This window comes from Carassius auratus, chromosome 19 (genome assembly GCF_003368295.1).
Source record: "Carassius auratus strain Wakin chromosome 19, ASM336829v1, whole genome shotgun sequence".
Lineage (NCBI taxonomy): Eukaryota > Metazoa > Chordata > Actinopteri > Cypriniformes > Cyprinidae > Carassius > Carassius auratus.
In genome coordinates this window covers 27,887,802-27,900,420 of record NC_039261.1, presented here as the reverse complement: position 1 = coordinate 27,900,420, position 12,619 = coordinate 27,887,802, and the positions used below count along the sequence as shown (strand labels likewise).

Here is a 12,619-nt window from a genome sequence, read left to right as displayed (position 1 = left end):
TAATAATATTTAACAGTATTACTGTTTTTAATGTGTTTTTGATCAAATAAATGCTGCCTACACACACACACACCTTATTTATAGTTTTATGAAAACAATAACCAAGCATGCTCTTTTGCAAACATAGATGATAAGAGAGGATGGTGATATTTAGTTGTGCCTGGACAGATTTTTGAATTCATAAAGTTTGCTTCTGATATGGTGAGAAAAACAAATAGTCAAAATAAGACTGAGGCACAACGCACTGATAATGGGGATAATTACAGCTCCAGTGATAAACAGAGAAGTACTTAAACAAGCTTCGCTGGTCTCTAGTTGTCATCAGTATGCACAGTGATAGTGTCATTCTCTTCTCGGCTTGGTCAATACTGCGGGCGCCACACACACACACACTCGGGGCAAGGTAGAGTAATGTGACTCGCTCACTCCAAGACCGTGTGGGTCACATCCTACAACAACATTGATTTTCCTGATGAGGATCTCGTCTCTGTTTAACCCGACCATGTCAACTCGCCCCTGAACATATCCACACCACCGCTGCCATTGATTCCTGCTCCCTGACTCCTCGCCATTTAGGAGTTACATTTTGTTTGGGTGGGCCTTTTACATTTGGACGTCTCTCGCGTGCTGGCTTCAAGCGCGTCACCGCTGGCCAAATCACTTGTCTGGGACTGTCGGATGAATTTCCAAACTCATCTCTCGAGAGATTTTAATACATTTCCCTGCTTGTTAAATCACACATATTATTTATGCTTTGAGCCAAGTCTGCGTTCGGAAAATGAAAATCAAATTAACTAATGTAAATTCTCATATCAAGCATCAATCAATGAGCATTCGCTCGCGAGAGGATTTATTATTGAGCTAAATTAAATATGTTTTATGTGGTGTGATGACATTGAGAAATGTAAAATGTATAAAACTGAAAAATTGCATTTAGGAAACTGTCCCTGCAGAATCACAGCCGGCCGTCCCCTCGAGTCCGGATTTGTGACAGAATCCAGATAAAAACTGCACCCTCTGCTGTTGTGTACCTTGCAACTTCACTCTATTCTCCTACAATAAATATGAAAATTAAAGATTTAATTACAGAGATTGTTTCAGATCATCTCTAAATCGCTGCTTTTTCTTTTTTTGTTGTTTTTATTATTATTATTTTTTAAAAAAATTCAATAAGGGATTGTTTTATGAAACATTGTGAGGTCAGGCGCTTCAATGTGACCTTGCTTTATAATAATGTGACAACACAGGACACCCGACGAAAAAAAAAAGGAACAATTATAAATTCCTTCCCCTAAATCTGTCTCTGGATTAAGCGATGAATGAGGAGGAATAATTATGCCTTAATTATTCACGTTTCTCCAAGGCATTTTTCAGACATCCTCAAGCACAAGCTCATCTCTTCAAAAGCATATTGATGCTGATAACATTCTTCAGAATCTTAAAAATATCACATCGGGCTGACCAAGTATGATTTTGGATTTTTTTTTTTCTAAAGCAAAAAAAATGAATGGCTTGTGTCCTCGCAATCTTTCTCCCTTCCCCTCTCCCCAGTTCTCGTTCACTATACCTCCACCATTTTTTACAGCCCCAGACATTCCCCTTAAATACTACCATATGCAAATCATGTGCATGCAATTTGCATATTTAAGTATTTAACTCCGCATATTTATTGGATTTGGAAGCCTGGCTGATCATTGATTTATCCGCCCCTGGCAATCATATTTCCATATTTGTACGATTTTAATGACGGTGATAATTCAAGGATGCACAGAGTATATGTTTTGAACGATATGTTTAATTATGTCCTCAAAGCATCATCACTTCGGCTGGCGGATGAACAAGAAGGGAGAACCGAAGCAAACAGGGAGAAGTTATCAGAAATATGAATCCCTCAAAATCTGCCGTTTCCGTCGCCCGCCTCAACTCCATTGAGAGGGAAGACAGCAGATAGAAAAGGGAAGATTGCTGTAATTGCTTTGCGGCCACATGCTCCAAACCACGAAAAATTAAGGTCAAAAACTGAAATAATTTATGGCAATAAAGCTTATAGATGAAAGCAAGCAGAGAAAGATGGAGAGAGGAACGGAGAAAGAGAGCCTGCTAACCTTTGGACATAAACATGTGATTAAGTGTGACACTCCTTCACGACAAATTCAATCACGGTTTGAGAGAGAGGCAGAACCTGGCAATCTCCTCTCCAATGGGGAAACTTTCTCTGCCACATCCCTTTATACAGGGTGTCACGGTTTATAGGTTCCCAACGGGAGGATGCGTTCAAACACACACACACACACACACACACACACACACACACGCGGGAGATGGCATTGACTAGCGTTCGGCCAGTTGGCTACATCAAGCGGCAGAGAAATGTGCCATACTGAATAGACTCTGTGAAGAGCTCACTTCCTCGTTTCATCACTAACCAAGCTAATTCATTTTATTCTTTTACTTTGCGCACATTTTATTATGAAACATAGGAATAAAATGGATCTGGTTTTCATGTAATATTCCAAAGTTTTCAATCACTTTGTCAAAATATGTTTTACATTCCGCATGCAAACATCCCTTATAATATGAAACCATATTTGGCAACTTAATGTATCTGATACATGTAATAAAATGCAATTAGATGTATGCTAATTTCTGAAACGTATGCATAATTAATGTTATCTACACAAGATGCCATTCATTGGCTAGGTGTTCGCTCATTACACTAATTCATTTTAATAGATCCGCACAGTGGGTGGGGCAAAAATCAGTCATAGTCCTTATAATGTCACTGTAGCCACCGATTTTACATTTCATTAAAACTCAAAGCCCAATCAAAACGGAATATTTTTGAATATTTTGCCTAATAAAAAGGCAAGAATCAGATTAAACAGAAATGACTGGAATATTGTGAAATAATTATGCGTTTCTTAAAAATGTGTCACAAAATATTAGCAATAATAGGCAAATACTAACTGATATAATGCTATATTATAAATATAATGAAAATTAGAAATATATATATACAGTAAAATTTATTGTTCAAAGATTATCATAGTACAATTTATAAGAAATGAATTCTTGATGTGTTAAAATGTCTTAAAATGTTTTTATTTATTTTTTGTCACAGAATTATTTATTTTTTAAATGATGAACCACAATAGTCTAATAGATTTATTACTTATTTTAAATAATACTGCCATTTTAAGTCTGCTTTCCAGAGTAGTTTTTTTCTCCTGCCCCTGCCATCTGTAGAGTTATCAGACATAATGTTTACTTGCTTCTATTCTTCCCTAACACATAATGATTTGAATAGGCCCTTGTGTGTTCCTTATCAGATCTGGCCCGTGTGTGTGTGTGTGTGTGTGTGTGTGTGTGTGTGTGTGTGTGGGATGCTATCAAATGCATTCCCTGGGTAAAACAGCAGGTCTTTGCCTATGAAGAACAGATATAGAATTGTTTTTTAAAATGTAGAAATTTTTGACCTGGTTTTAAAATCCTGATAATAAAAAGAGACAAATATTTTACAAGCTCAAATTATTTAGAAAGAATGAAAATGTAAAAATAAGTTATATTATTTAAAAGATTAATACGTGATTGTAAAAAAAAAAAAAAAAAAAGCTGTTTTAATTATTGCAAGTTTCAGTTTCACAATCTTTGCAAAAACATAATTCAAAAACATCTGTAATAAACAGCAATGTGTGACTTGTGTTTCATACAGCTTTAAAAAAAAAACACACAAATACAAACACAAGCGTACTGCAGAAAAACAGATGTTCCGATGCCAGATAGCGAGCAAATGTCAGTCCATTTCAAAATCACTTGGCCAGTATTTGCCAAGTTAAAGGACACCTGGCTAAAAGCGGCAAAGATTCAAACTTCACACATCACACGCAGCCACACCTCACAGATCTTACACCCTCATTATCATCAGTGCTTGTTAATTGCAGCGGTGCTGCTCTCGCAGTGTAAGTCTTCTTTTAATTAAGGTGCTCTATAAGGGGAGTTCCTATTACATGTGCTTTGTCCTTGCCGTAATTGCCCTCCCGACACCCCATTCTCCTCTGTCTTTCTTTTTTTCCCTCCTCCTCTCACTTCAACATACAAGGTCCCTGGACATAGTGCCATGGGGCACCCCTGGGACCTCACCATTGCCTAGCCTCCCCGTGGCCCAAAGGATCCGACGCAAAACACCCCACAGTGTGCATAAATGATTTCTCCCAAGCTGTGCATCATCAACACTTGAGTTAATATGCTCAGTGAGGAAAAAAAATAAATGAAGCCGGTCAAACATCCTTTTTTAATTATTGTTGAACCGTCCGGGTGAAATTCTTGCTCTGACATTCAAATCAAATTAGTGTACTTTGCCGATGACGCCATGCACTGTAAAACCCATTCAAAGACCAGCTCTTCCTTTTGCATGGAAAAGAAAGCTAACGCCATCTACTGTCCAAAAGCCCCCAAACAAGCCAACAGCACCAACATCTCTATCCAAGCCGGCCTTAATTGGGAAATAATTGCAAATTTTAAAAGGGACAATTTCATCTCCTTGCCTTATCATTTATTTCAGTTTCTTGTTCTGCCCTGACATACAGAAAGAAGGGGGGAAAACTTCAATTAGCTGCATTCTTGAAAGATGTTCTTCGCCTTAATGTTTCGAGCAAAGAACTTAAATTCATGTAAATAACGAGTCTCAATTAAAAAAAGGAAAGACAAGCCTTGGCCAATTATCCCAGCCCGCGGAGTCTCATGGGTTGAGAGAGCAGTGGAACTCTGCTGGCTGGGTGCTACACATTAGCTCATTGGCTTTTGAACACACAATAAGCAGAAAGCCCTCAAGTCATTAGTAGGGAGCTCTCCATTTCCCTTCTTCGCTGTTCCTCGAAATGTGGCGGGCAGCATTTGAAACCGAACACACAGAGGACTGTGGCAATTAAACGTTTCTTTAAAAACAATGACGATAAATAAGAGCCTTTAGTATATCCTTTTAGTACTAGGTAGCATAATGAAGAATAATCAATATGTAGTACAATAAAATAAAATCAAAATGTATTAATAAACTGATTTAGAATAAAAAATATATATTTAATTTGATTTGAAATTAAAACGTAAAAATGCAAACAAATTTATTAAAGCATTGAATAGATTATCATTATTATTATGAATAATAATAAGAAGAAAATAATAATGTATATATCACTACTTAATAGTAATAATTATACATTTAATCATTTAATTAAATAGTATTTAGTTAAAAATTATACAATAATGAGGAATATGTCTGGGGACAAAAATAGCACTCAAAAGCACATATATGATACAAGAGGCAGAAAGCGTTGTATTTTTGTCTTCATATTCCTTGTGTGTGTGTGTGTGTGTGTGTGTGTGTGTGTGTGTGTGTGTGTTTAACAGACTCAAGTCCATCGAAATAAATGCAGAAAGCTGAAAGTATGCATTTGCATTGAACACATGCTGTCTATTGATAATATATGTATATATATATATATTTTTTTTTTTTTTTTAAATGTAGTCCGTGTATTGTATTGTGGTGATGTCTTCTGTTTATTGGAGATCATCATGTATAAGAAGTCAGTTGCCTGTGCATGCTACAAAAAAGGGGGGATATGTCAGCTTGAGCTGCTAACATGCCATGTTCTTACTGTTTGCAATCAAATCAAAGTCTTGCATGCTTGTTTACTTCTGTAACCAGATGAAGGGAAGAGTTCAAAAAAATCGGCATCTTTCCGACTTCATATTCGCAGCAACACGCACTCTTCCCATTTTTCTTTTTCCATTCTTCTCTGCCGTACCCATTTCCTCTGCGTTTTATCTTTTGCGCTGTTTATCTTGTGAATTCCCTCACATATTTCCTCCTCACCTCCTTGCATCTTTCTATCTCTATTCCCCGTTAGGCTCTGAAGTGAATGCACAAATTACATCCCTCCACCTTTTTACTCCGCACTAAATCTTTCCTTTTTTCCACTTTGCTGAGCTTGAATATTTCATTCCCCCCATCAAATATGCATCCCATTAATTAAGTGAAATTACTCCTGACTGCCAAATATTCGCTGCCGATGACTGTCAACACAAGATGCACGGCTTTGAACTTCTAATGACACGGCCTCACTTTCAGCTGAGTTACAGCCTTCAGAGAAGCATCCGCGGGCACGCGATCAACGCCCTTCCTCGATGCCAAAGCCTGGAATTAAGTACCGGTTTCCTTTTCCTCCGGCTTTTCAACAAGCCGCACAATGGATGACACGCGTGCACTTGACAAGCAAGAACTTCCATTTTAATTATATACCTTTTCCTCATCTTTTAATTGCTGTTGTTAATCAGTCATTAACTTCTCCCGCCCCCCTCCCGAGCACGAATCCTAAATCTCCCGCACAACGTCTCGCAGCTCAATAAATTCCCGTGTGCCCCTCCCCGCACCGGCTCTAACGTGTAATTTCATTTATTTTTAAAACTGTCATTTTTCCAAACAGAGGTATTTGTTATTTGTTCCAAAGGGCTTGACAGTAAGGAGATTTTAATCATAACTTGCATTAAATTATCAGTCTCCAGATCTGTCAAGAGGATAAATTCAAGACGACGTTAAAGACGCCGCTATTGAGTAATTGTGTTCTGGGCAACACTAATATTACCACTGACTGATTCCAAACAATGGTGATTGAGCTATAGGGCTATTTGCCTTTCACCCTCCCTCGATAATTCCAACCTGTCCGAAAAGCCAAAGGACTCGATATGAGTACAGATACAGGGGTGACAATGGGCCTATTTGTCTCTCCTCCCTCTGAAAAGAAACAGATGTTTCTGGAGGAACTGACTTCTGGAGTAACATGAGCCAAAGCGGTACTTTAAACGGGGTGGGAGTGGCGAGCTGATATGATATGACAGACAGGGCCGAGATGGCTTGACAACAACAGGAAGGGCTCCGAAAAAGATCTCAATATGCCACACCGGAGCGACCAAGGACCCCTGCGACAAACAAACTTTCATTGATTTTCCATGCAAAACAAAAGCAGTGGCATATTTACACAGACCTGTAAAACTGATATCCTGTTTAACATCACGCCGCTTCTTAATATTGTTATTCAACCCATAAGCATCAGAGTATAGTGCTAACCAATAATTAGAATCTATGAGCTGGCGGCACGGCCATGACAACAGTACTTAAGTCTTGTTAATACCGGGTGTCTGTTCTGGCCCTTGTGGCATATTGTGTGAAGCAACTTCCGCCTATGTTGTGAAGGAATATGTATAATATGCTACCAATAATTAGCGGTACCGGGAAACCTTTATACGGATTATCTGCGCTCAGATCAAGTATTTCCTTATTAAAAGCCACCACGAACTTCGGTGTAAATTTAACGATTTGCGTTACATAAATTTTGCCGCTTTGTCATCGACCGCTTCAAACATTGAAGAATTTGGTCGTGGGTTCCGGGGTGCGAGCAAGGAGGGCCGTGAAAGCCCTGAGAAACAGATACGTGGCGTCTAGACAAATTATAACCTCATCTGTTTTGCCTAATGAATTATGCAAAAAGGGGACCTGGCTTGGGCCTGGCTAAAAGTAAATATTTAATATGCATCCTCGCAGTCTGAAATTACAAAACACTTTGCATGGCTAAATGTTTCTCCACCCCGGCGAAATTGCCCATTTTGGCCAATTGGGTTTATGCGTCTGAAGACATTGATTTGGATATATCGAGCTTTTAAAGCTGGCCCCGCTTGGTGAGGACTCTTTTTGTTGTACAGTAACCACAAATAAATGGCTTTCACAATTAGAGGTTTAAATAATGCAATGGCTCATGTTCAGTCCTAAGCAGGATTCCAATGAGCTTTCTAATGCATGTAATGATTAAGTGTAATTCAAATACCAACTGTGTTGTTCAAAATCTGACAGGCAATAATTTGCTCTATTATATTGTGCCATTTAATTGCCTGCTACCAACAACCTCTGACGTGCCATGAAGCAATGATTTACAATTACTCCAGCAGTAAAGATCAGGGGATGACAATATAATCATCTACACAGAGATCCCTTCTCATCTGCCACAACTAGTGAGGCAAGTAAAAATAGTTTGGAGCTTGTAGTTTTAACTCCACTCTATTTGAGGATTAGAAGATATTACGGCTGCGGAGGACGTTTAACAATAGCAGTTGTGTTAAGAGCTGGCTGCGACGGGATGAGGCGAGTCAAGATGTCGGTTTGCTGTCAGGGACAGGCCTCACGCGCCAACGGAGGGACATTATTGTTGGGGGTAAAGCGTTACTGATGTCGGAGTTTAATCTAAATGAGGAAACGCCAAGTGGAAGATCAAGCAACAGACTCTGTTTCCCCATCCATCCTCTTATGAACTGCGTAAGACTTTATTACCATATAAATGATAAAGGATAACGTAAAAAAAAAAAAAAAAAAAGTGCAATAATTGCACTTCCCTGTGTTGCTGTCTGATGTAAATGTCTCTAAAAGACAAAATAAGCAAATCGACGGCTTCCGACAAAGTTAAGTATCCTGGCCTAATTTGAGTGTGGAATTATGGAAAACAAGTTTACTCCATATTAAACCAATGTTTCACAGCATTTAAGGAGCTGATACATAATTTAGCGCTTACAAAAACGAGCACAGCATGTTGGGGAAGTTGGGGCAGGTGGGGGGGGGGTCCTCAGAGGGAAGGCAAGGCTGCTGAGTGCACTGCCTGTTTAAAAATGATGGAGGAGAACAGGGGATTCTCATTAAGTGGCTTCACTCCACCCCGAGCAGCAGACACTAGAGAGAATGCAGACAAAATCACAGGCTCGTGTTTCCCCATTAAATATGAAGGATTGTGCAATATGTGCAAGCAGGCAGTTTGCCGGGGTCAGCCGTCGCACTCTTTCTGCTGTTTCTGCAGGTCATGTCATGATGACCGACTTTACCCCACGTTCAATCAGTTCCCTGTGTTTTAGGAGATGGGGCAGGAAAATAATAACACGAGGCAGGGGGACTTTTAATGAGGACAAATTAGACTTGGGCAGTGGAGAGCTGAGAGGGACGAGAAGTTTCATCACATGACCTACATGGAGAGAGTGTTTTTCAAACGTGGCGAACTCATTGACAAGACGATCAGCCTTGATTTCAACTTCGTTTCCAGTTGGAACCGAGCAAAACTACTGAGGTAAAGTGTTTCCGCCGCTTGCCAACAGCACTGAGCAGGGACATCACGTATCTAGACACCTAAATGTATTTATTCACTGTATTTAGTAAAAAAAATAAAATAAAATAAAATTGCAATATCGTTTTCAAATTGAATGTTTTGGCAATGACTTTTAAACTAAAAGTTCACACAGGTATTCCAAAAAAAAAAAAAAAATCACATTACACTAAATACCTCTTGGTTTAAGAAATTCTTAAATAATGCAAAGATAATTATACATTATTAGTGTAAATTAAAGGTCTTTAAGGACTTTATCGTTTATGCACAATACAAAAAGCATTTTTTAAAAAATTCAGTTTTTTTCCATTCAGTTGGACTGGCAGTGGATCCCACTGACTTTCACTGAGTGAACAAAAAGATACTTTTCTTCAAAATTATTTTGTGTTTTACAGAAGAAGTAAGTAATTCTTCCAGTCACAGAAAACGTTAAACATACACATACAATCATTCGTGCTTTGACAAATCACTGATCCCGAATCAGTCGCCCATCTCTTAACCGCAGTGAACCGAAAGCTGAAACCGATCCCGAAGTGGGACGTCGAAGCACAGCTCCGCGATCGCTCACCAGCACTACTTGACATGGCTTTTACTTTGATCTCCCCCGTCTCCCATTCACTGGCTTCCGACTTCACTGACTCCAATCTGACCCAGATAAAGACTCTGACCTTTCCGACCAACTCCATTACATGCATCTGTACCGGGTACAAGCTCTTAAACGACTGCGGTTTAAATGTGGCCATTACTGGAGCCGGTGTCTGCACAGATTTCATTGTCAGAGCCCGGCAAAGGGAAGATGGCCACACAAAATGACTCTTGACCTTCATTTACATTCGTTAATCAAATGTCACACAGAGTCTGCGTGTTATCAACGCGTCCGCGTCTATCTCCAGAGATGATTTGTGTTTTCAAACAGGTAAATAGAAGGGTCTGCTACTGCTACGTGACTAAAGGGTAATCGAGGAGTAGAATTCAGTGGTGTTTTCCCACTTTAGACTGATTCCGAAAGCAAGATGCAGGTGAGATGAGATTTATTCAGATCGTTCTGAGAAAAGCAAGATTGAATCTAATTATAAACCACACCGCTGGAACAAGAATATAAAAAAAAAGTCTTGAATAAAGTGACCAGTGCCATTTTGTCATATATAAATAACATAGAAGCTCACCAATGGATTCGTTCCAATAGAATAAGCATGTCGTGAACAGCACAGCTAATGACCCGAGTGGTACATTTTGCATTCTAATTCATTCAGCACCTAATTGTGAGTGGACACCACAGATAGCCGCCCTCTCTCTCCTCATCTCTCCCCAGACTGCAGAGAAGCCCGGCTCAGAAAGGTCAAAATGGCCGACATTAATCAGATCGCCATATCCACAACCCCTCCCCGCCATCGTTACTGTGCTAATCACTCTGGGTTTGGTTGCAGAGAGGTTTACTCCTAATTATTGTCATTAATAAATCAGACGAGTCAGGCTGTCGGGATGAAAGAGAGGCCGTCCCTGCCTGCCATCCATCAGAGATGCAGAGTGCAGGAGAGTCCAGTCATTAAGAAGCCTTTGAGACACACGGCCACATTGGGGACTCAGCAGCTCAGACAATAACACGCCTAACTTTTTCATCAACCTGTGGCTTCCGCAACCAACCAGGAGACAACGGTCCCAGAAAATCATCAGTCACGTACAAAGGAGCGAGTTAAAATAAGACAAGGAATGTTGCAGAAAAGTAGAGTGCTGTGGGATTTTGGGAAAGCAACTGTCTGTGTACATAGAGACCGTGACAACCGAAAGTCTGAGACCACGTTGAAAATTGGAAATAGGTTTTAGCATTTTGAAACCGTTTAAATGAAGTTCTGCCCAAATAAGTATATGGGATCACAAATCAGGCTGAATAACATGGGAAATTTCCATTTAAAAAAAAAAAAAAAAAAAATATCATTTATTTATTTAGTTATTCACAGTACAAGCATTTTCATTGATGCTCTTATATATTTGGACCCCATTAAATACATACTAAGTGATTTAAATACATTTATTATTTTGTAGAATAACAATGTATACGAAATAATGTTAAGAAATAATGTTACGTTCATGCTAGGCTGATATATCTCATGCAAAGATCAGAATGGATCTTAATGCATTTTAAATAATTTGATTTTTGAATTTAATTATACATGCATGCAAACACACACACACACACACACACACTAGATCAAAGGTTTGAGGTCACAATGAATTAAAAAAAGAAACACTTATTTAACAAAGATGTATTAAATTGATCAAAAGTGACGATAACGACAAAAAATATATTTCAAATAAACAGTGTTCTTTTGAACTTCATATTCATCAAACAATCCTACAAAAATCTATTCCACATAAACACTAAGCAAGACAACAGTCTTCAACATTGATGATAATAATAATAAGACATGTTTCTTGAGAACCAAATCAGCATATTAAAATGATTTCTGAAGGAATGTGTATATTAGCATTTATTTATATATTAGCCAAATTTAAAATTCGGATGCAGTGCGATCTTTTCAAATTATAGAGATGTAGATGTGTGTTTTAGTTACAGATGCCATCTAAATACATCAAATTTGAGTGCCTTAACCTCCGAATAGAAATATTCACTCAAAAGCCAGCAACCATCAATAAAAAAAAAGTGTGCTCGTTCCAAAACACATGCAGACACACACGCTCACCCAGATACCACGCGTGTTGAGGACACCAGCTAAAACTTGGTTTATATCTGTGTGTGTGTGTGCTTGCCATGCCGCAGGGAGAGAGAGATGGAGAGAGATGTGGCATCGCGCTGCCATCACATCTCATCAAATTAAGGAAGTCCATTCCACTTAAACGAGTTCTGTGAATCTAAAATCGACCATTAATGCAGTGTCATGTTAAATTAATACTGTCATCTAAATTACTGGTATGAATCTTTCACATTTGAAATGAGACCAAGAATGACTTATTCATTCTCTGCTATCTCCTCTGATGTCATCCCCATTAAACATAACCAGGCGAGCTGTCTTGGCCTAATTGTATTAGAGTGTTAGGAGAGTGTTAGACTGTTCAGAAATCATCATTTAGTATGCTGATCAACGGCTTTAGAGAACTGAATAATATCTGAAATGAGTCGTGCTACGAGGCATGCTGCAACTGACAACACATGAGAGAGAGACATCAAGGAGATACAGATGCCGGACGGTATGTCCATATAAATTTGATATAGTGAAAAGAAGGAGCTCAAAAGTGAGGCGACTTACTTAAGTGCTTACCATGTGTCGTGCCAATCTGACATCAGCGTGAAAGGAGGATGCGACCCGGTGCATGTGAGGTAAACACGGACACATGCCCTGGCTTCTTTCCAGCAGCAAGACGGGGCTTTATAGGCTGGAAATGTTTGACTTCACTGAAAGGAAAAGGGC

At 39.0% G+C, this 12,619-nt stretch overlaps 1 long non-coding RNA gene across 1 annotated transcript in view; it reads right to left on the bottom strand.

The window, feature by feature from the left end:
• Positions 1-12,619, bottom strand: part of LOC113120099 (uncharacterized) — a 39,829-nt gene that overhangs the window by 24,904 nt on the left and 2,306 nt on the right. The window contains exon 2 of the long non-coding RNA XR_003294546.1: positions 12,470-12,603. This is a non-coding gene — a long non-coding RNA (uncharacterized LOC113120099). The remainder of the gene's footprint in view (positions 1-12,469; positions 12,604-12,619) is intronic.